Below are 20,345 nucleotides of genomic sequence, written 5' to 3'. Positions count from 1 at the left end.
GACGGAAAAAGAATATCATATACATATTATTAGTAAAATGAAGCTAGAGGATAAAGTACTTGAACGATTTGCCAATCATAAACTTGTAACATGCCGTAAAGCAAAGGACGTACTCCCTTTTTCTCCACTTTAATTGATTTTTTGTCTCTCTTTTTTGTGATCCGTAATATTTGAGTTTTTCATATATCAAAAATGAATTAATTTTTTTTCAAAGTTTTCGTTGAAAGAAAGAGCCTAGGAGTATTTGTTGTATTTTTCGATGAACAAATTAAGGTTAATATAGTCAATATCATTGTTAATTGATGTTAAAAGATGAATTCCTTAATATGTGTAAAAACAACCAAAAAATAAATTAAAATGGACCGGAGGGAGTTCAAGCGACTAAAGCGCATGGTTTAATGCGTTATACATGCTCATCATTTTCTCAGTATCTTATCAATTTGTCAGAAAGTAGTAAGTTAAAGATTGATCTTGAATTAGATAATTGAATTATGTTAAAGTCAAGCACCAAACAAAGAAGAAAACGATTTTTCTTTGAGATCAGATCTCCCAGCCTTCACAATTATTTAATCCCATGGCCATGTGCATTTCTTGAATTCCCGCACCTATAAAAAAAACAAAAGCCTTCAATCCATTTGCAACATTATATTTGTTAGTCAACTGTATTTGTAAAATAATTCTGGAAATATAAATGAACATAAACAGAAATGAACATAAACATAAATGAACAACAAAATAACAGAAAACCAATTCGAACCCACTGAATTCACAGTGTTTCCTTAAGGAATTTAATCCCCTCCTAGTACCCAAGGTTATGGATTATTTTCTCCCAGGATAGAACGAATTACACACTGGTGTAGTGGTACTTCAAACCCCAGTGTTTCAGCGAACACAAAGTTTGATAGCAAATCACACTTACTACTGCTTTGTCTGATGCTAAAAGTAAGCAGAAGGAGGAGAAACTCAGAAAATCGTAGTCAAATTCTAAGCAGAATAGTGTTGTATTTATAGACAAAGTTGGCTGAATCTAAAGAGGTGCAACTCTTCAAAATGGTTGTTTCTGTAAAACGGCCACAACATAAATGACATTACATAAATGGCTATTTACTCAACAATAAAGAGGAAAAATTGAAGAGGGTAGTTAATTTTTTGTAACCAAAATAGAAAAACGGATTGGATTTAATATTAATATTTAATATTGATATTCTATTATTAAAACAAATATTTAATAACATTTCTGTTAATATTTTACTATTAACAAATAAATTTGGCCCAAAAAGTTAATCAATCAATCGATCATTTGACCAAAGCCGAAGCCGAGCCGAGCGACGACGACAACAATGGCGCGAAGCTTGCCTTCTTCTCAACTCTTTAAGAGCTAGAAGAAGAGAATTTGCTTATATACCCATAAAAACCTCTTCCTCTTCAAATATGGGACAATATTCATTTACCAAGGGGGAAAACTTAAAATTTCACTCAAATTTTTTATTTCCCTCCATTTTCCATTTACCATCTTTTAAGTATTTAATATATTAATTAAATACGTAAAAACCCCAACAATCCCCAACATGAATGGGGAATGGCTACATCACGGAAGTATGCATGAAAAACTATGTGATTCGCAAGTAAGGATTAATTGTATCTGGATAAGTAGGTTCTGTTTGAACTTTTCGTAGTGAACTTATGTCGGATATACTCGATCAATCGGTAGATTTGATATCTTTGAACCGTCTAATTTTGGTGTATACCTAGACAACCACAAGTCACACAACCAACCCTTATCTGTCTTTGGTTCTCATTTTTGTGTTCATTTCAGCCATGATCATCGCCTGGTTTCATAAGCGCGTAGAGAACTGGCCTTACAAAGCCTTAATGTTTTATCCTTGATACTGAACATTGCCTCATCACGAGAATGGACCAAAAGTTTAGTTGACAATGTTGAACCATCATTAATGACTTTGTTTGATCTCCTTGAACCTAGATCTTGGGATCTCCAGTCTTCTAGGTAGAGTTACCGCCACTATGACTTGTTCTCGGCCACAGTCCCATTCTCCTTGATGATTTCTCAACTACCTCTCTAGTTAGGCCTTTTGTAAGTGGATCTGACACATTATCACTTGACTTTACATAGTCAATCTTGATAATTCCTCTAGAGAGTAATTGTCTAACGGTGTCTTCGTCGTATATGACGAGATTTACCGTTATACATAACGCTCCCAGCCCTTTCAATTGTCGTTTGACTATCGTAGTGTATGCATATTGGTGCCAATGGTTTGGGACAAAATGGAATATCTTCCAAGAAATTCTGGAGCCATTCAGCTTCTTCACCGGCTTTATCCAAGGCTATGAACTCAGCCTCCATTGTAGAGCGGGCAATACAAGTTTGTTTGGATGACTTCCAAGATACCGTTCCTCCACCAACAGTGAATACATATCCACTTGTGGACTTAGAATTAGTTGAACCGATGATCCAATTTGCATCACAGTATCCCTCTATCACTGCAGGATATTTACTGTAGTGCAAAGCAAATCCCTAGGTATGTTCTAAATATCCCAAAACTCGTTTCATTGACATCCAATGAGATTGGCATGGATTGCTCGTATATCGACTCAATTTACTTATAGCACAAGCTATATCTGGTCGTGTACAATTCATGATGTACATTAAGCAACCCAACACATGAGCATAATCCAATTGTGATATGCTTTGGCCTTTGTTCTTTGCTAATACAAGATTCACGTCAATTGGAGTCTTTGCAACTTTAAAGCCCAAGTGCTTGAATTTTTCAAGTACTATCTTAATATAATGAGATTGTGACAATGCCAGACCTTGAGAAGACTTATGGATCTTAATTCCTAGAATTAAATCAGCAATTCCCAACTCTTTCATATCAAACTTGTTAGTTAGCATACGCTTAGTAGCATTTATGTTGGCAATGTCATTACTCATGAGCATATCATTCACATATAAGCAAACAATGACTATGTGATTTGGAACATTTTTAATGTACACACATTCATTTATCTTAAATCCATTTGACAACATTGTTTGGTCAAATTTCGCATGCCATTATTTGGATGCTTGTTTTAATCCATAAAGGGACTTAACAAGTCTACAGACCTTCTTTTCTTTATCTGGAACCACAAACCCTTCAGGTTGTTCCATGTAGATTTCTTCCTCCAACTCTCCATTTAAGAAGGCCGTCTTTACCTCCATTTGATGAATTTCAAGACCATAAACTGTAGCTAACGCTACTAATGTTCGTATGGACGTAATTCTTGTAACTAGAGAGTATGTATCAAAATAGTCAAGACCTTCTCGTTGTCTATACCCTTTGACCACAAGTCTTTCCTTATATTTGTCAATAGTGCCATCATCTTTCATTTTCCTCTTAAAGATCCAATTAGAACCCAACGGTTTATTTCCAGGAGGAAGATCAACCAATTCCTATGTATGGTTGTTCAATATGGATTCTATTTCATTATTGACTGCCTCTTTCTATAACAATGATTCTGAAGAAGACATAACTTCTTTAAATGTTTGAGGCTCATTTTCCAATAAGAAAGTCACAAAATCTAGTCCAAATAAATTAGACGTTCTTTGACGTTTACTACGTCTTGGATCCTCCTGGTTAAGTATACTTTCTTTTGTTTCTTCCCGAGGTCATTTAGATCCTTCACCAATCGACTCATATTCCTTTTTATATGGATATATATTTTCAAAGAACTCAGCATTATCTGATTCTATAACCATATTATTATGAATGTTGGGATTTTCTGATTTATGAACCAGAAATCTATATGCTTTACTATTAGTCGCATTTCCTATGAAAACACAATCAACGGTTTTCGGTCCTATTTTTACCCTTTTGGGTTTAGGAACTTGCACTTTTGCCAAACACCCCTACACTTTAAAATAATTCAAGTTAGGCTTCCTTCCTTTCCATTTTTCATAAGGAATGGATTGTGTTTTGCTATGGGGTACTCGATTTAGTATTCGGCTAGCCGTAAGAACGGCTTCACCCCACAAGTTCTGTGGCAAACCAGAACTTATCAATAATGCATTCATCATCTCCTTTAATTAATGATTTTTTCTTTCTGCAATCTCATTGGATTGGGGCGTGTAAGGGGCCATTGTTTGATGAATAATTCCATATTCTAAACATATTTCTTCAAAAGGAGATTCATATTCACCACCCCTATCACTTCTTATTATTTTTACTTTCTTGTTAAGTTGCGTTTCAACTTCATTTTTGTATTGCCTGAATGCGTCTATTGCTTCATCTTTACTATTCAGTAAGTAAACATAGCAATATCGAGTACCATCGTCAATAAAAGTTATGAAATATTTCTTTCCACCGCGAGATGGTATTGACTTCATGTCACAAATATCTGTGTGAATTAAGTCTAAAGGATTTGAATTCCTTTCAACTGACTTATAAGGATGTTTAACATACTTAGATTCCACACATACTTGACATTTTGATTTGTCACATTCAAACTTAGGCAATACTTCTAAATTAATCATTTTCCGCAAGGTTTTATAATTGACATGACCCAAACGTATATGTCATAATTCATTTGACTCAAGTAAGTAAGACGAAGCTGAAATTTTATTATTATTTTCAACAACCATTGCATTCAGCTTGAAAAGGGCTTCAATGAGGTAACCTTTTCCTACAAACATTTCATTCTTACTTATTACAACCTTATCGGAAACAAAAATACATTTAAAACCATTCTTAACAAGAAGTCCAGTAGAGACTAAATTCTTCCTAATCTCGGGAACATGAAGGACGTTGTTCAAAGTCACCACTTTACTGGAAGTAATTTTGAGAAATATCTTCCCACATCCTTCAATTTTGGCCTTTGAAGCATTTCCCATAGAAATCTTCTCATCAGGTTCAACAGGAGCATAAGTAGCAAAAGCTTCTTTAACAGCACAAACATGGCGAGTGGCTCCAGAATCAATCCACCACTCTTTAGGATTGCCCACCAAGTTGCATTCGGAAAGCATGACACATAAGTCATCAACATCATCATGCTTTTCAACCATGTTTGCTTGACCCTTCTTCTTGTCGTTTTTCGGAGCATGACACTCCGTAGATTTGTGTCCGATTTTTCCACAATTGTAGTAGTTTCTACTGAACCGCTTCTTGTTTGGATTGTATTTCGGTTTAGAAGCCTTCTTCCTTTTTTTGTTCTCTTCAACAATATTTGCTCCCATCATTGTTGAGTTTCCATGGCCTCTCTTTTCAGCAGCTTTGTTGTCCTCTTTGATTCTCAACCGAACAATGATATCTTCAAGGGACATCTCCTTGCGTTTATGTTTCAAGTAGTTTTTGAAGTCCTTCCACAAATGAGGCAACTTCTCAATCATTGCTGCTACTTGGAATGCTTCATTGATGACAAGACCTTCAATGAAATTTCTGTTAGTAAAAATACTAAGATTACTACTTTCAACATCAATATTAATTTGATTTATACCTTCAGCAAGGAGATCGTGAATAATCACTTGCAATTCCTGGACTTGGGTAATAACAGACTTGCTATCTACCATTTTGTAGTCCAAAAACTTTGCAGCAACAAACTTTTTCAACCCGGCATCTTCGGTTTTGTATTTCTTTTCAAACGCAATCCACAGTTCTTTTGATGTTTCCACGCCACTGTAGACGTTATACAAAGCATCCTCCAGCCCGCTTAGAATATAATTATTGCACAAAAAATCTGAATACTTCCACACCTCAATCACGAGAAAGCGTTCAGTTTCTGGAGTTTCATCGGACAGCACAGGAACATCTTCCTTGATGAACTTCTGGAGACTTAGAGTAATTAAATAGAAGAACATCTTTTGCTGCCAGCGCTTGAAATCAATCCCAGAAAATTTTTCGGGTTTCTCCGCCGGTGCCAATGCTGTCGGTGTTGTTCGGCTCGTTGAGGCATTGGCAGTCACCATCGGAACAACTTGGTTTCCGTTATCATTAGTCATTTCTGTAAAAGAATGGCACAAACGTTAAAATCACGTAGATTTTAATCTCTAATAGAGTACAAAACCACAAAGGTTTTACTCTCCAGAAACAATGAGTACAAATACAAAAAATAGTTAAATTCCTTAAGCTTGTTAGTAAACTATATTTGTAAAATAATTCTGGAAAAATAAATGAACATAAACAGAAATAAACATAAACATAAGAGAACAATGAAATAACAGAAAATCAATTCGAACCCACTGAATTCACAGTGTTTCCTTAAGGAATTTAATCCCCTCCTAGTACCCAAGGTTATGGGTTATTTCCTCCCATGATAGAATGAGTTACACACTGGTGTAGTGGTACTTCAAACCCCAGTGTTTCAGCGAACACAAAATTCAGTAGCAAATCACACTTACTATTGCATTGTCTGATGCTAAAAGTATGCAGAAGGAGGAGAAACTCAGAAAATCGTAGTCAAATTCTGAACAAAATAGTGTTGTATTTATAGCCAAAGTTGGGCTGAAATCTAAAGATGTGCAACTCTTCAGAATGGTTGTTTCTGCAAAACGGCCACAGCATAAATGTCATTACATAAATGGCTATTTACTCAACAATAAAGAGGGAAAATTGAAGAGGATAATTAATTTTCTGTTACCAAAACAGAAAAACGGATTGGATTTAATATTAATATTTAATATTAATATTCTGATATTAAAATAAATATTTAATAACATTTCTGTTAATATTTTACTATTAACAAATAAATTTGGTCCAAAAAGTTAATCAATCAATCATTTGACCAAATTCGAAGCCGAAGCTGAGCCAAGCAAGCAACGACAACAATAACGGTACGAGGCTTGCCTTCTTCTCAACTCTTTAAGAGTTAGAAGAAGAGCAATTGCTTATATACCCATAAAAAACCTCTTCCTCTTCCAATATGGGACAATGTCCATTTACCAAGGGGAAAAACTTAAAATTTCACTCAAAAATTTCATTTCCCTCCATTCTCATTCACCCTCTTTTAAGTATTTAATATATTAATTAAATACATAAAAAAAAAAAAAAACAACAACATTAACTCCACATACCAAATACAGCTCAAAATGAAGACCAATCAACTTTTCCTCCCCTTCCTCATCTTTACCATCTCTTTTAACTCTTTCCTCTCCTCAGCTGCCGAAGCTCCTCCAGCAGTAGTCGACATTGCTGGAAAGAAACTCCGGACAGGCGTCGATTACTACATCTTGCCGGTGGTCCGTGGTCGAGGTGGTGGACTGACCCTAGATAGTACTGGCAATGAATCTTGTCCACTTGATGTTGTTGTCCAAGAACATCATGAGATCAAAAATGGCCTTCCTTTGACCTTTACACCCGTTAATCCAAGAAAAAGGCGTGATTCGCGAATCAACTGATTTAAACATCAAGTTCTCTGCAACCTCAATCTGTGTTCAGACAACCCTGTGGAAGCTAGATGACTTTGATGAAACGACAGGGAAATACTTTATTACAATTGGTGGATATGAAGAAAACCCTGGTAGGGAAACTATAAGCAACTGGTTCAAGATTGAGAAATTTGAACGTGATTATAAGCTTGTCTATTGTCCTACGGTATGCAATTTCTGCAAGGTCATTTGCAAAGATGTTGGCATCTTCATTCAGGATGGGATTAGACGTTTGGCTTTAAGTGATGTCCCATTTAAGGTTATGTTTAAGAAGGCTTAAGGATTGAAGAAAAAAATATGAAAAAACTAACAAACGACTCGCTTAATAATTTGTATTTATCGAATATTTCTGATTTGCTGAAATGAACTACTAGTATAATCAGAGAAGCATGAGCTTCCAAACTCAAGAAAACCACATATGTATTTCATCTAATAAGAGAAGCATGAGCTTCAAAAGTATTTATAAAATAAAAAAAAAAAAAAAACAAATGTGTATTTTATGTCGTGTACCGTCGATTAATGTTGTTTCTTGGCTTATAGTCTCGATTCGTGAGGCCTTAGACATTATTGATATTCGTTCTATTTGAATTTCTTATGCTGAATGTAGTAAGTAATAACAGAAGCTTTTAATACTACCTACACACGGTATCGTGAATGTCGTCTATTATTTCCCATGCAAAGAGGGTATGCTTTATTTTTCTTTCTGCGGATTTGTTTGGATGAAAGCTTAGCTAAAGAAATAAAAATCCATGCAGACCTAGCAAAAATTTAGCACAATGTAAGAGATATCTCTATAAGCTATGCATATTAGTTGGGACTATATTTTAGTTAGTAGCTAAGCTAAGAGATTTCTCTATAAGCTATATATATTAGTTGGGACTATATTTTAGTTAGTAGCTAAGCTAAGAGTGTATTGGGAAAAATTGTAAGGTGACGTGTCGAAACACGTAGACTGGTCAAATAATCAAAGAATTACAACTAGCCAAGAAGCACGAGTTGCAATAGATACGAGCAAATGGCAGAGGAAGAGGCACAGGCAGGAATACAAATAACCCAGCACCCGTACTTATCTAAGTCATTTATGTCCGAGAATCAAAAGGAATGAATCTGACAATAGAAAAGAGTGCAGATACAGCATTTAATGGGCATTAAATGTGTAATACGTTAGAGAATTTGTATTGAATGTAATGATTATGTAACGTAACATTCAATGTCTTTAATTACTCATAATAGCCTCATTATGATTTGGGTAAAACGTATATCTCCAAGATATCTATAAAAGGGAGATATCTAATCAATTGTAAGGACACGAAAGACTATTGGTATAAACTTTGGTTTACTTGTTTTTCTCTTGATTACTCTCTTGCTACCTAAATTACTTCCTTTTATACATTCTTTTGATTATCAGTAACTCGTGTTCTTCTAAATTCTAGTTTTGACTAAAATTTCATTTTTTTTGTTAAACAAATTGGTTCCGTTACCGGGAATCTGATAATCTATTTTCTTTTCGCTTAACTTTCCTTGTTGCATCAACTATGTCGAACAACAATGACAACATTCAAGGAAACCAAGAAAACCAAATAAACCAACAACTTTAGAGAGACCCTCAGGATAATAACGCACTGATTATTTCTCCACAAGGCTCTCCTCAGCGATCTCGTGAAGGCACTCCTGACGGATCTCATACAGATGGACAGGCTCAATTCAAAAATATTGAAGCTATGGATGAGGCTTTGCAAAAACTTATTACCGCACAGGTCAATAAAGTTGTTCAGGCCTTGGTTAGCCAGTTACCTGCTGCACCACCCACACCTACTCCAAATAACAACACTTTGGAGAACCCTCATTCCGGGCTTGTTAATTCAGGCAACGGTGGAACCCCCAGTGAATCGCAAGATGGAAAACCAATTAATTTAGTTAATTCAGATTTACAAAATTTAGTACTAACATTGCAAAAATAGCTCAAGGAACAAAGTGAGCACATAGAGCAGATACCTGGGGTACCGCCCATAATCAAAGGGGTAGATATGGATAGATATTCGCAACAACCCTGGAAGCCAAGTTCTACTCCACTCCCAATTCCAAAAAAGTTCAAAATGCCTGATATTCCAAAATATGATGGAATAACAGACCCACGAGATCATGTAACTACATTCGCAACAGGTGTAAAAGGCAACGATTTGACTAAGCAGGAGATTGAATCAGTATTAGTCAAAAAATTTGGTGAAACGCTCGCCAAAGGAGCACTAACATGGTATTCTCTTTTACCCGAAAATTCTATAAATTCTTTTGCTGAGCTTGCAGATTCTTTCATCAAAGCACACTCGGGAGCTCAAAAAGTAGAGAAAATAATGGAGGATATTTTCAAAATCAAGCAAGGGGACTCAAAACTGCTTAGAGAATTCGTTGATAGATTTCAACGTGAAAGAATGACATTGCCACATGTACCTGACAATTGGGCAGCTATAGCTTTCACAAGTAATTTGAATGAAAAAAACTTGGAAACTACAAGGAGACTCAAGGAAAGCCTTCGAGAATTTCCGGCTACAACGTGGAATGATGTTTATAACAGGTATAGCACGAAGCTGAGGATTGAGGAAGATATTGTTCCACGATTTCAAAAAGAAGAAAAGGTAAGTTCGAGACGTGTGGATACCGAAAAACGATTCGATAAAAACAGGTACGAGCCTTACATGGGACCTGCGGGAAAGGACTCGCGGTCAAAGCAGGATAATCAAAGGTACGATCACAGATCAAGAAATAGAGAATTGGGCTCTTCATCAAGATTTAGGAACGAGCAAAACAACTATGAGTCACGAGATGATGATAGAAATTTAAAAACGAGATTCGGCGGTTACAACTTCAACGTTAGCACCTCTGAGCTCGTAGCTGTTTTGAGAAGCATAAGAGATAAGGTTCGATGGCCAAAGGAAATGAGATCGAATCCAAACAGGCGCAACCCTGACCATTGGTGCGAGTTTCATAATGACCACGGACATAAAACAGCAGATTGCAGATTTTTACAAAGTGAAGCTGATCATTTATTAAAACAAGGATATCTTATTGAGTTGTTCAGTAAGAAAGGCAAGCAAGCTTATATGAAGAACAGACAGGAACCTCCAAAACCACCTTCTCCTAAAAGAATTGTCAACGTTATAAGTGGGGATGAAGACGTCAATGGTATATCATATACTGTAGCTAACAAAATTTGCAAAGTAACAATTACCCAAGGGAAACGAGTGCGACATGTTTTAGAGGAAGATAACATTACATTCAATGACGCATATGCAGATGGCATATTAACCCCTCATAACGACGCATTGGTGATATCTTTAATTATATATGATACTAATGTGAAACGAGTTTTAATTGATCCAGGTAGTTCTATGAACATTATTTTACTAAGAGTATTACGTGAGATGCAAGCTAAAGATAAAGTGATACCAAAGGCGCATACTCTATCTGGATTTGATAATTCTAGTATCCTCACGAAAGGAGAGGTAACACTCACCACATCCATTGAAGGAGTCATTAAAGATACAAAGTTCCAGGTGGTAGATATGGAGATGGCTTACAACATGATTCTTGGAAGACCATGGATCCACGAAATGGATGTTGTTCCTTCAACCTTGCATCAAGTTATTAAATTTCCATCGCCATGGGGAATCTGTCAAATTCGTGGATATCAACATACAGTCAGGGCTATCAACTCCGTTGCAGATACAAGTATGAGAAATGAAGGTAAATAGCAATCACAGAAGGCAGTTGAGTTCACCACAACACAAACCTCAACTGAACAAGGGCAAACAGATGTAGATTCAAGGCCTGATACCATTCAAAACCAGAAGATAATGAAAATATCAAAACAATAATAGAGGAATTAGAGCCTGTCGTGTTATTTGCTCAATGGACTGATAAAAAAGTCTATGTTGGAGTCAATCTTAGCCAAGGTATGAGAGGTAAGTTAATTGAATTTTTGAAAACTAACGTGGACTGCTTTGCTTGGTCCCATTTTGAGATGACAGGAATACCACCGGAGGTGATGACTCATAAACTAAATGAAGATCCATCATACCCTCCCGTCAAGCAAAAGAAAAGAAAGCAAGGAACTTTCAAGAATCAGGTGATTCAGGAATAAGTCCAAAAATTGCCAAAAATTGGTTCCATTCATGAGGTAAAATATCCTAACTGGTTAGCTAACACTGTTGTAGTTCCAAAGAAGAACGGTAAGTGGCGGGTTTGTGTAGATTACACAGATCTTAACAAAGCCTGCCCTAAAGATTCTTTTTCACTACCACACATAGATCAATTGATTGATGCAACTATAGGTCACGAACTATTAAGTTTTTTAGATACATATTCAGGTTATAATCAGATTAAAATGGATCCGATAGATGAATAAAAAACTTCATTCATAACAGACAGGGGGACTTACTGTTATAAAGTAATGCCCTTTGCTCTAAAGAATGCAGGTGCAACATATCAGAGGTTAGTTACCAAAATATTTCAAGAGCATTTAAGAAAGACTATGGAGGTATATATAGATGATATGCTTGTTAAAACTCAGTATTCAAAATATCACACATCACACTTATCTGACACATTTTCAATTTTGTGCAATTTAATATGAAGTTAAATCCCGAAAAATGTGCATTTGGCGTTGCATCAGGCAAGTTTTTGGGTTTTCTTGTTTCTAACCGTGGTATTGAAGTGAATCCTACACAAATCAAGGCCATTGAGGAAATCCCTGATATACTTTCAAACAAGAAAGAAGTTCAAAGATTAACAGGGAGAATTGTAGACTTGGGAAGATTCATTTATAAATCATCAGAGAAGTGTTTTAAATTCTTCTCAGCCCTTAAGAAGCAGGATCTTTTCGAATGGAATGAGGAATGTCAACAGGCACTCAGGAATTTGAAAACATACTTATTAAATCCACCTTTGCTGGCAAAACCAAAGGCTGGGGAAAGACTACTCATTTACCTTGTTGTTTCGGAAGTTGCGGTAAGTGCTATTTTGGTCCGAGAAAAACAAGGTAAACAATTCCCTATCTACTATGTTAGTAAATCTTTGTTAGATGTGGAGACGCGGTATCCTCAGTTAGAAAAACTTACACTTGCATTAATCATGGCATCTAGAAAGTTAAGACCTTACTTTCAGTGTCATCCTATCGTCGTAGTAACTGCCTACCCTTTACGTAATATATTACATAAGCATGAGCTATCAGGTAGGTTAGCTAAGTGGGCAATAGAGTTAAGTGAATACGAAATTACATACCAACCTAGAACTGCTATAAAATCACAAGTGTTAGCTGATTTCGTGGCTGATTTTAGCCAAGGGATGCAATTAGAAGCAGAAAAAGAATTGCAGGTATTCAATGGGGCTAACCCGGGAACTTGGACTTTATTCACTGATGGCTCATCTAATGTAAAAGGTGCAGGTTTAGGGATTGTCTTAGTACCACCTACGGGTGAGACCATTCGACAAGATATTAAATGTCACTCCATAGCTAACAATGAAGTGGAGTATGATGCTATGATTGCATGTCTAGAATTGTCACGAGAGCTTGGCATAAATCAGATTATAATTAAGAGTGATTCGCAACTCGTGGTTAATCAAATGCTGGGGACTTATACAAGTAGGGAAGCAAGGATGCAACAATACTTAGAAAAGGTACGGGAATTGATAAAGCAATTTCAAACCTGGAAAGTTATACAAATACCAAGGGATGAAAATGTTGAAGCGGACGCCCTAGCTAATCTCGCATATGTAACTGATGTGGCAAGCGATGCAAACGCCTCATTTATACATTTGTTTCATTCAGTTCGATCCTGATAAGAATGAGGTAAATTTTAATAATTTAACTTGGGATTGGAGGAACGAGATTGTTGCTTTTTGTAGTATGGTACCGTCCCTGATGATAAGAAGAAAGCTCATGCGCTTCGAAAGAAGGCTGCTCGGTACTGCTTAAAGCAAGATAATTTATATCATAAAATGTTCGGTGGTCCCTTATCAAGATGCATCGGACCTTCGCAAACGAAGTATGTAATAAAAGAAATATACGAGGGACATTGCGGGAATCACGCAGGAGGAAGGTCATTGGTAAGAACCTTAATTAGGGCAGGTTATTACTGGCCTAAAATGGAAGAATAAGCAGGAAGTTTCATGGCCAAATGTGATAAATGTCAAAGGTACGGTAACAATATGCATAGACCTACGGAGATATTACACCCGGTCATTGTGCCATGGCCATTTATGAAATGGGGAATCGATATTGTGGGTCCATTACCACAAGCAAAAGGACAGGTAAAGTTTCTACTCGTACTCACTGATTATTTTACTAAATGGGTGGAGGCAGGAGCATTTAAACAGGTGCGAGAAAAGGAAGCCAAAGATTTTATTTGGCGGAATATCATATGCTGATTCAGTGTACCAAAGGAGATCGTGTGTGATAATGGCCCTCAATTTATTGGAGCTCAAATCACGAAATTCTTTCAAAGTTGGCAAATTAAAAGGATTACGTCAGCACCTTATCATCTGGTGGGTAATAGGCAAGCAGAATCAACGAACAAGGTTATTATCAATAATTTAAGAAACGATTAGAGGAATCAAAAGGTAACTGGCCTGAAGTGTTACTTGGAGTTTTATGGGCATATCGCACAACTACAAAAATAAGTACAGGAGAAACACAGTTTTCATTGGTTTATGGAGCTGAGGCTTTAATTCCAGTTGAGATAGGGGAACCGAGTATGCGGTTCACACAGGCGACACAAGAATCTAATGTCGAGGAGATGCGGGTCAATCTAGATTTACTCGAGGGGAGGAGAGAAGCTGCATTGATAAGAATGGCAGCACAAAAGCAAGTCATAGAACGATATTACAATCGAAAAGTACGCCTCAGATTCTTCAAAGTGGGGGACTTCGTGCATAAAAAGGTTTTTCAATCTACAAATGCAGCTAACGCGAGTAAATTAAGTCCAACATGGGAAGGACCCTATAGAGTTCGTGATATTGCAGGCAAGGGAGCATATGAGCTGGAGACAATGGATGGCAAAATACTACCTTCACATTGGAATGTTATTCATTTGAAGAGATACTATTTCTAAGGAATACCCACGGTTAGGTATCACTATTTCAAATTTAATTTTTGAATTGTTAAAATTTTACTAACGATTTTAGATGATAGGCAAAAATTTAACCTGTACTAAATGATGAGTCACGACCTGTAAGGCACACAGAAAAACCTAAAATTCCAGGCCTAGGGTTACAATTATTCTAATAGAAATTCATATGGGTTAAGCAGTTCATCTAAAATTGCATCTCCGAGTATCGTATGTTTTTCCTTTTCAAGAAAAGGACCAAATAAGAGAAACTATCAAGTGCTCGAGGCTTCATACTTCAACACTCAAACACTTGGGGGACTACATAATATACACAGATATGTGTATAAAGAAGGCAAAGAATATTAAGAAAACTCAAGCCTAAAAGAGTCAAGTGCAGAGTAAAAGTCACAAAGTCACGAGATGAAGCCACGAGCTAAGGCCAAAGAAAAACCTCACTATAGTTAGGGTAAAGTCTATGTACTAAAATGGGTTATAAGGAAAAACCCTGTGTCTATTATTCTTCTTTTGAAAAAATCTGTTACAAGAAAAACAGTTACGAGAAAGTTATAGATGTAATTCAAATACATGTAAAGTATTATTCAAAACTTGTCAAAGTTATTTCAAAGAAACATGTGTGTTCCTATTTCTTTTATCGTATGACAACACCATTATGAAGTTGAGACATCTTCTTCATTAAGTGTCGAAATATAAAAGGGTCCTCTTTTATAAAACTCATGTTTAAATTAATTAGTCATGAGGTTAATAGAAGCATTTTCGAAAAACAAAAATGCAAATTATTCTGTAAGTCCTTAAAAATAAAGGCAAGAATAAAGCAAACTGAAGTTTAAGATAATAACATGAAAAAACTCTTAATATGTAAAAAAATCTAAGACTAAGTTCGAACTTAGTCATAAAACTATGAAATTGTTTATACAGATTGCCCCATAAAAGATTCGGGGACATGCGTTTCCAAAATCAACCCTCAAATGAAGCTAAGGGTTTGATTACAATTTTCCAAAATAAAAACAAAAACAAAATCATTCAAATGATTAAAGCTGGTCACTTAGAAGTTTGTGGAACTGAAGCAGGAACATCAATAGCAGTAGGTTCAATTTGGGAAGGTGCATCAACATATGCAGTTTCAACTTGGCTTGTAGTAACAGGCTCGATTGCGCTTGAAAGAGTTGGGATACCCGTATTAGCTTCAACATTCACGGGAGCTTCAATCAAGAGAGAAGGGAAGTCCTGAGTTTGCTGAGCTTTTTCAATGGTTTCGTTGATCTTAGCTAACTCCGACTCCAGGTTGAAGTTTTCTTAACCATCTTCAATTAGGGTATCTCGACGTGAATTCAAAACTACCAAACTTACCTCAACAGCAGATTTTTTTTCAAGGGTCTCATAATTCTTTTCCCAATCAGCAATCTCATTCTTTAGCTCTTCATTTTCAGCCAAGACGAAGTTGTAAGAAGCTTAAAAAGAGGCATGGGAGCTCTCTAAAGCACGAACCTTATCAGTCGAGACTCGAAGGTCTTCTTGTGCTTGAGTTAAACTTTGCACGAGCTCCCCAGCGTAAACTTCTTTTTGACTCAAAAGAGCTTTCAACTCTCTGTTCTCTTCGCTGGCCTTAGATAGTTACTCTGAGAAGGAAGATTCGAGACATTCTTTGTCTTTTTCTGTTTGGCTTGAGGAAGCTTTTGCAACCACTAACTCTGAAGTTAAAGCTTGCACCTGCTGCTCTAAGGTACTCTTGCTTTCTTGTAAATCTTCCATATCAATTTGTGCACTCTCAAATTGTTCCTTCCAATTGATCGCCTCCAACTGAGAATCGCGTGCTATCTTCTACAAGAGAGGGATTCTGTTCATCATTTCTGTGTCGATAAGATTGGCCTAAAAAAAATGGGAGGGAAATAAGAATATAAGAATCCCAAAGATAAAAAAAATTACAAGGTAAAGAAGGGAGAGAAGGAAAGTACCTTCAAAGTGGCATGCACGATATCATTCATTATAGTCAGGGAACTCTGGCTCTCCAACTTTACTTTTTCAATTGGACCGATTAAAGGTTCCAGCCATACATCTTCCTGACCTAACTTCCTCAAAAGGCTGCTATCAGCAGGAACTTCAATGGTTACCCTCCTCATAGCGGCACTTCTACTTGAAGAGCCCACTTCCGTATGGTGAACGATAGGAGTGGGAGTCGTCGAAGGAGGAGCGGTAGAGGAAGTGAAAACAGTAGAAGAAGGAACAGAAATAGCTGGGGCTGGTAAGTAAGGAATCACAGGCACGGGAGTTGAAAAAGAAGATAAGAGTATTTCATCTAAAACAGGCCCTAAACTTCCACTACCAAAACCACTGAAGAAAAAAGTTGATCAATAGATTCATGGGTAACATGGGGAGTGACTTCATCGTCAAGAATTATTACTGGGGTTTCAACAGGTTCGGTAAGAGGAACAAAAAGACGAGGGGAAACTTCAGCTTCGTCATCAGAGACGATGCGTCTCCTAGCTCGTGGCCTCGTCACTAGGGAACCTCTATCTTCCTGTTCTTCAGAGTCTTCTTCTTCAACAGTTTTCCTTTTTGCAGAAGAAGAACCCAATGTGAGCACGTGATTTTTGCTTCACGGAAACTACTCCAAAAGAAATCGAAAAAGAAATAAAACAAGTTACCTTTGGGTACAATTTTGAGGATTTGTGTGACATTTTGATAATTGTTTTGTCCGTAAATGCTCGCCTTGCTATAGTCAAAAAATACAAAAATACATGTAGCATGAATTTAGGGAAAATGGTACATTTGGGAATTAATTAACCATTATTTGGTTTTTAAAAGCGAAAATCACAAAAAATAGGCATTTTATTCTATTTTGTTGTCATGGTAATTTTATTGAATGTTTTAATTCATGCAATAATTGTTGTTTGGTGTTAATTAATATTTATGTAGTTTAATTTTTGTTTTAGGAATTTTTGGTTTAATTATAAGAAGAAAAATACCCGATTTGGGCCAAAAAGTGCAACCCAAATCCAGGCCCAAAACAACCAGACCCAGTCCAATTTGGTCAGACAGTGAGACGCCCCAAACGGCGTCGTATTAACCCTTCTTAATCGAAACCGTTGGTTTAAATCAATCCAACGGCCAGGATTCCATCTCCATACCCATTCCAAACCCGACCTGCTTACCTGGATCAACACAGCCCTTCATTAAAACCAAATGACCCCGTTTCTATACCAAACGACCTCGTCCTGTCCCTCACCAATTAATCCAAGCCGTTGAGATCATTTGATCTAACGGCTCAGATTAATTGCCATGTTCCGTATATAAGCCCCTCATCACACCCCACGCCCCCTATCCGGACACCCCCCCATCGTCTCTCTCAGACACAAACCCAGTATCTCTCGTTCCAAACCCTAGCCGCCACCTTTCACCCTCGCCGTAAACCCGGCGGCAACGATGCTGGTGACCACCAAAGTAACACCCCTGATGCACCCAACCACCCTAAGCACGGATCCGTTATACCTTTGCCTTGAATCATTCCCCATCTTCTGGAATCTTCGTTTGAAGGTTCGAGGAACACCCCGATCTACACCAACCCACCCCAGATTCATACCGGCCATTACCCTAGCCTCACTCATGACCAAACCAAGCTTGGTTTGGTCCGAATCTACCCACAAAACCTCAAGCCCCAAATCAGAATGTTCAAACCCTAGAACAGAAGAACTTTAGGAATCCGGCCAGTTTAAACGGAGGGTTGGGGTCTAATAGACCTTAATCGAAGTGTTCTCGGTTGAGAACACCTCGATTAAAGTCTGTTCGACCTCAAATGGTCAAGTCCAGTCAAAGCTGGGGTCGTTTGTTGTTGGATGATGCTTCTGATATTTTTCTTTCAATTTCCTCCATCTTCGTAAGACCTTTTTATTTGGTCAATTACTCTTCTGTTTATGGTTGAATACGTATGATGATATACATATTTCAATTTGATTAATATCGTCGAATAGATAATTCATATAGATTCCCTGTGTCGTGCAAAGTTGTTGAAGGCAGTTGATGCCCTGTTTGTGTTGTTCGTTTAATCAACTGATTGTTCTATGCTATGATTAGTATAGTCAATTAGATAAATGTCGTCGATTAGTTTCATAGGACTGAATGTGCAAATATTCTGATTCGTATGGCTTCATATGACTAATCGAATCATTGTCGTTTAGCTTATTGTTTGACATTATCTATGAATGGTTTGTAGCTGCAATGTAATAGCTAGAACTCAGTTTAGGGCAGCTTGAATTTGAACTTTCAGAAGCTCAAAGTTCCTCCTATTGAAGCAGGGTAAGACAGTAATAACTAGGGGCTAACAGGGGTAGTTTGGGGGTGTGAAAAGATCAGAAATGGTTAGTTTAAGTGGGCTGACAGTAGGGTACTGAAATAGGATTAAACTAATACAATAGTGGGGAACAAAACTTGATAGCATGGGGGTAATTGAAGATTGTCAGTTGCCCATACCATTGGGGCACAAAACACATGTTAATGGGAAATAAAGGGGTATGGGCAGAGTTGAGGGCTGGGGGAAATAAGGCAGCCTGGGGCCTGCCTGTATTTTGCCTATAAATAGGCTCTTTTAGGGTAGAGAAAAGGGTTAGACATCAGAGTTTAGGGGGGTTAGAAAATCAGAAATTAAAGTTGGGCAGAGTTGAGGGCTAGAGAGTTAAGTTAAGGGGTTGGACATCAGAAATTGTGAGAAAGAGAGTGCTAAAGCTGAAACTCCACATCAAGGAGTTTGAGGCTGTTTTCTTTCTGGGGTGTTTGACAAAAATCAAAAATTATTGCTTTTCGTGCACCAATCTGCTGTGATGGGACACTGTTGGATTTCAGTTTAGCTTTCCTGGTTTCTTTACTTGTTAAATACTGTTTCAGTTGAGTGTCTTGGTTTTCTGTTTGGACTGAAAGTTCACTGGTCCTCTACTTGGTTTAAACCTGTCGTTGGTGCCTCCTACTGGTTATTATTGGGTCTTTCTGCTGGGTTTGTTTGGTTTTCTGAAATTTCTGCTGGGCTTTCTCTTAAGTTGCTGCTGAGTTTTGGTCTGTTATTGGGCTGTCTCTATTGTTGTTACTGGTTTGGGGCTGTCGACTGCCTGTGTTGCTGTGTTGTTGCATACTGCTCTGCTTATCATTCCTCTTCTTCTTTTGCTTTCCTATACCAGGTACACAACGGATACATTGGTCAATGTAGGCTGAAATTTGAAGCATGAATACCAAGAGTTGAAGTTATTTTGAATTCATTTTAGAAATATACTGAACATTAGTTGTATGTATGATAGTGTACTTTCTCTACTAGAACCATGAAATCAGCTGTGGTGTAACTGCACTTTTATACATATCATTTAGTTGGAAAACTCTATGTTTTTGCTCATAATAAAAAAGGATTAATGTTGCAGTAGCCATGTTCTGTTAAGTTCATCATTGTTGTCAAGAAGCATGTTAGGTATCCAATAGTTAATTCCTTAAACAAATGGCTGTTTTTTTAGTTGGTAAGAATATGGTTTGATTAAGGTAAGCTGTACATTGCATGTTAGCCTTCCCCCTTATGAATGTTAAGCACATACCAAATAAGTTGAATAGGCCCAATTGGAATAAGGGTGGCCCAGGCCGAGTATCACGTTATGCACATTGGGCCTGGGCCCGTAATATCTAAATGACTGCCCATATACTCGTTCATGTTCGGATTTTGCAAATCATATTCGGAACCCGACTAATAACTAACTTGTAAGCATGTAAATAAAGTTGGACCGTTCTTCTTCTTTCATTATTAGAGACAAACTCAATAGAAAACATAGCCACTATAGGAC

The 20,345-nt window shown here is 37.1% G+C and overlaps 1 pseudogene; it reads left to right on the top strand.

Moving 5' to 3' along the window:
• The first annotated feature begins 7,066 nt into the window (after positions 1-7,066).
• LOC107770524 (kunitz trypsin inhibitor 5-like) lies at positions 7,067-7,729 on the top strand (annotated as a pseudogene).
• The last annotated feature ends 12,616 nt before the right edge of the window (positions 7,730-20,345 follow it).

This window comes from Nicotiana tabacum, chromosome 6, assembly GCF_000715075.1.
Source record: "Nicotiana tabacum cultivar K326 chromosome 6, ASM71507v2, whole genome shotgun sequence".
Classification (NCBI taxonomy): domain Eukaryota; kingdom Viridiplantae; phylum Streptophyta; class Magnoliopsida; order Solanales; family Solanaceae; genus Nicotiana; species Nicotiana tabacum.
This window is presented reverse-complemented; position numbering and strand designations above follow the sequence as displayed.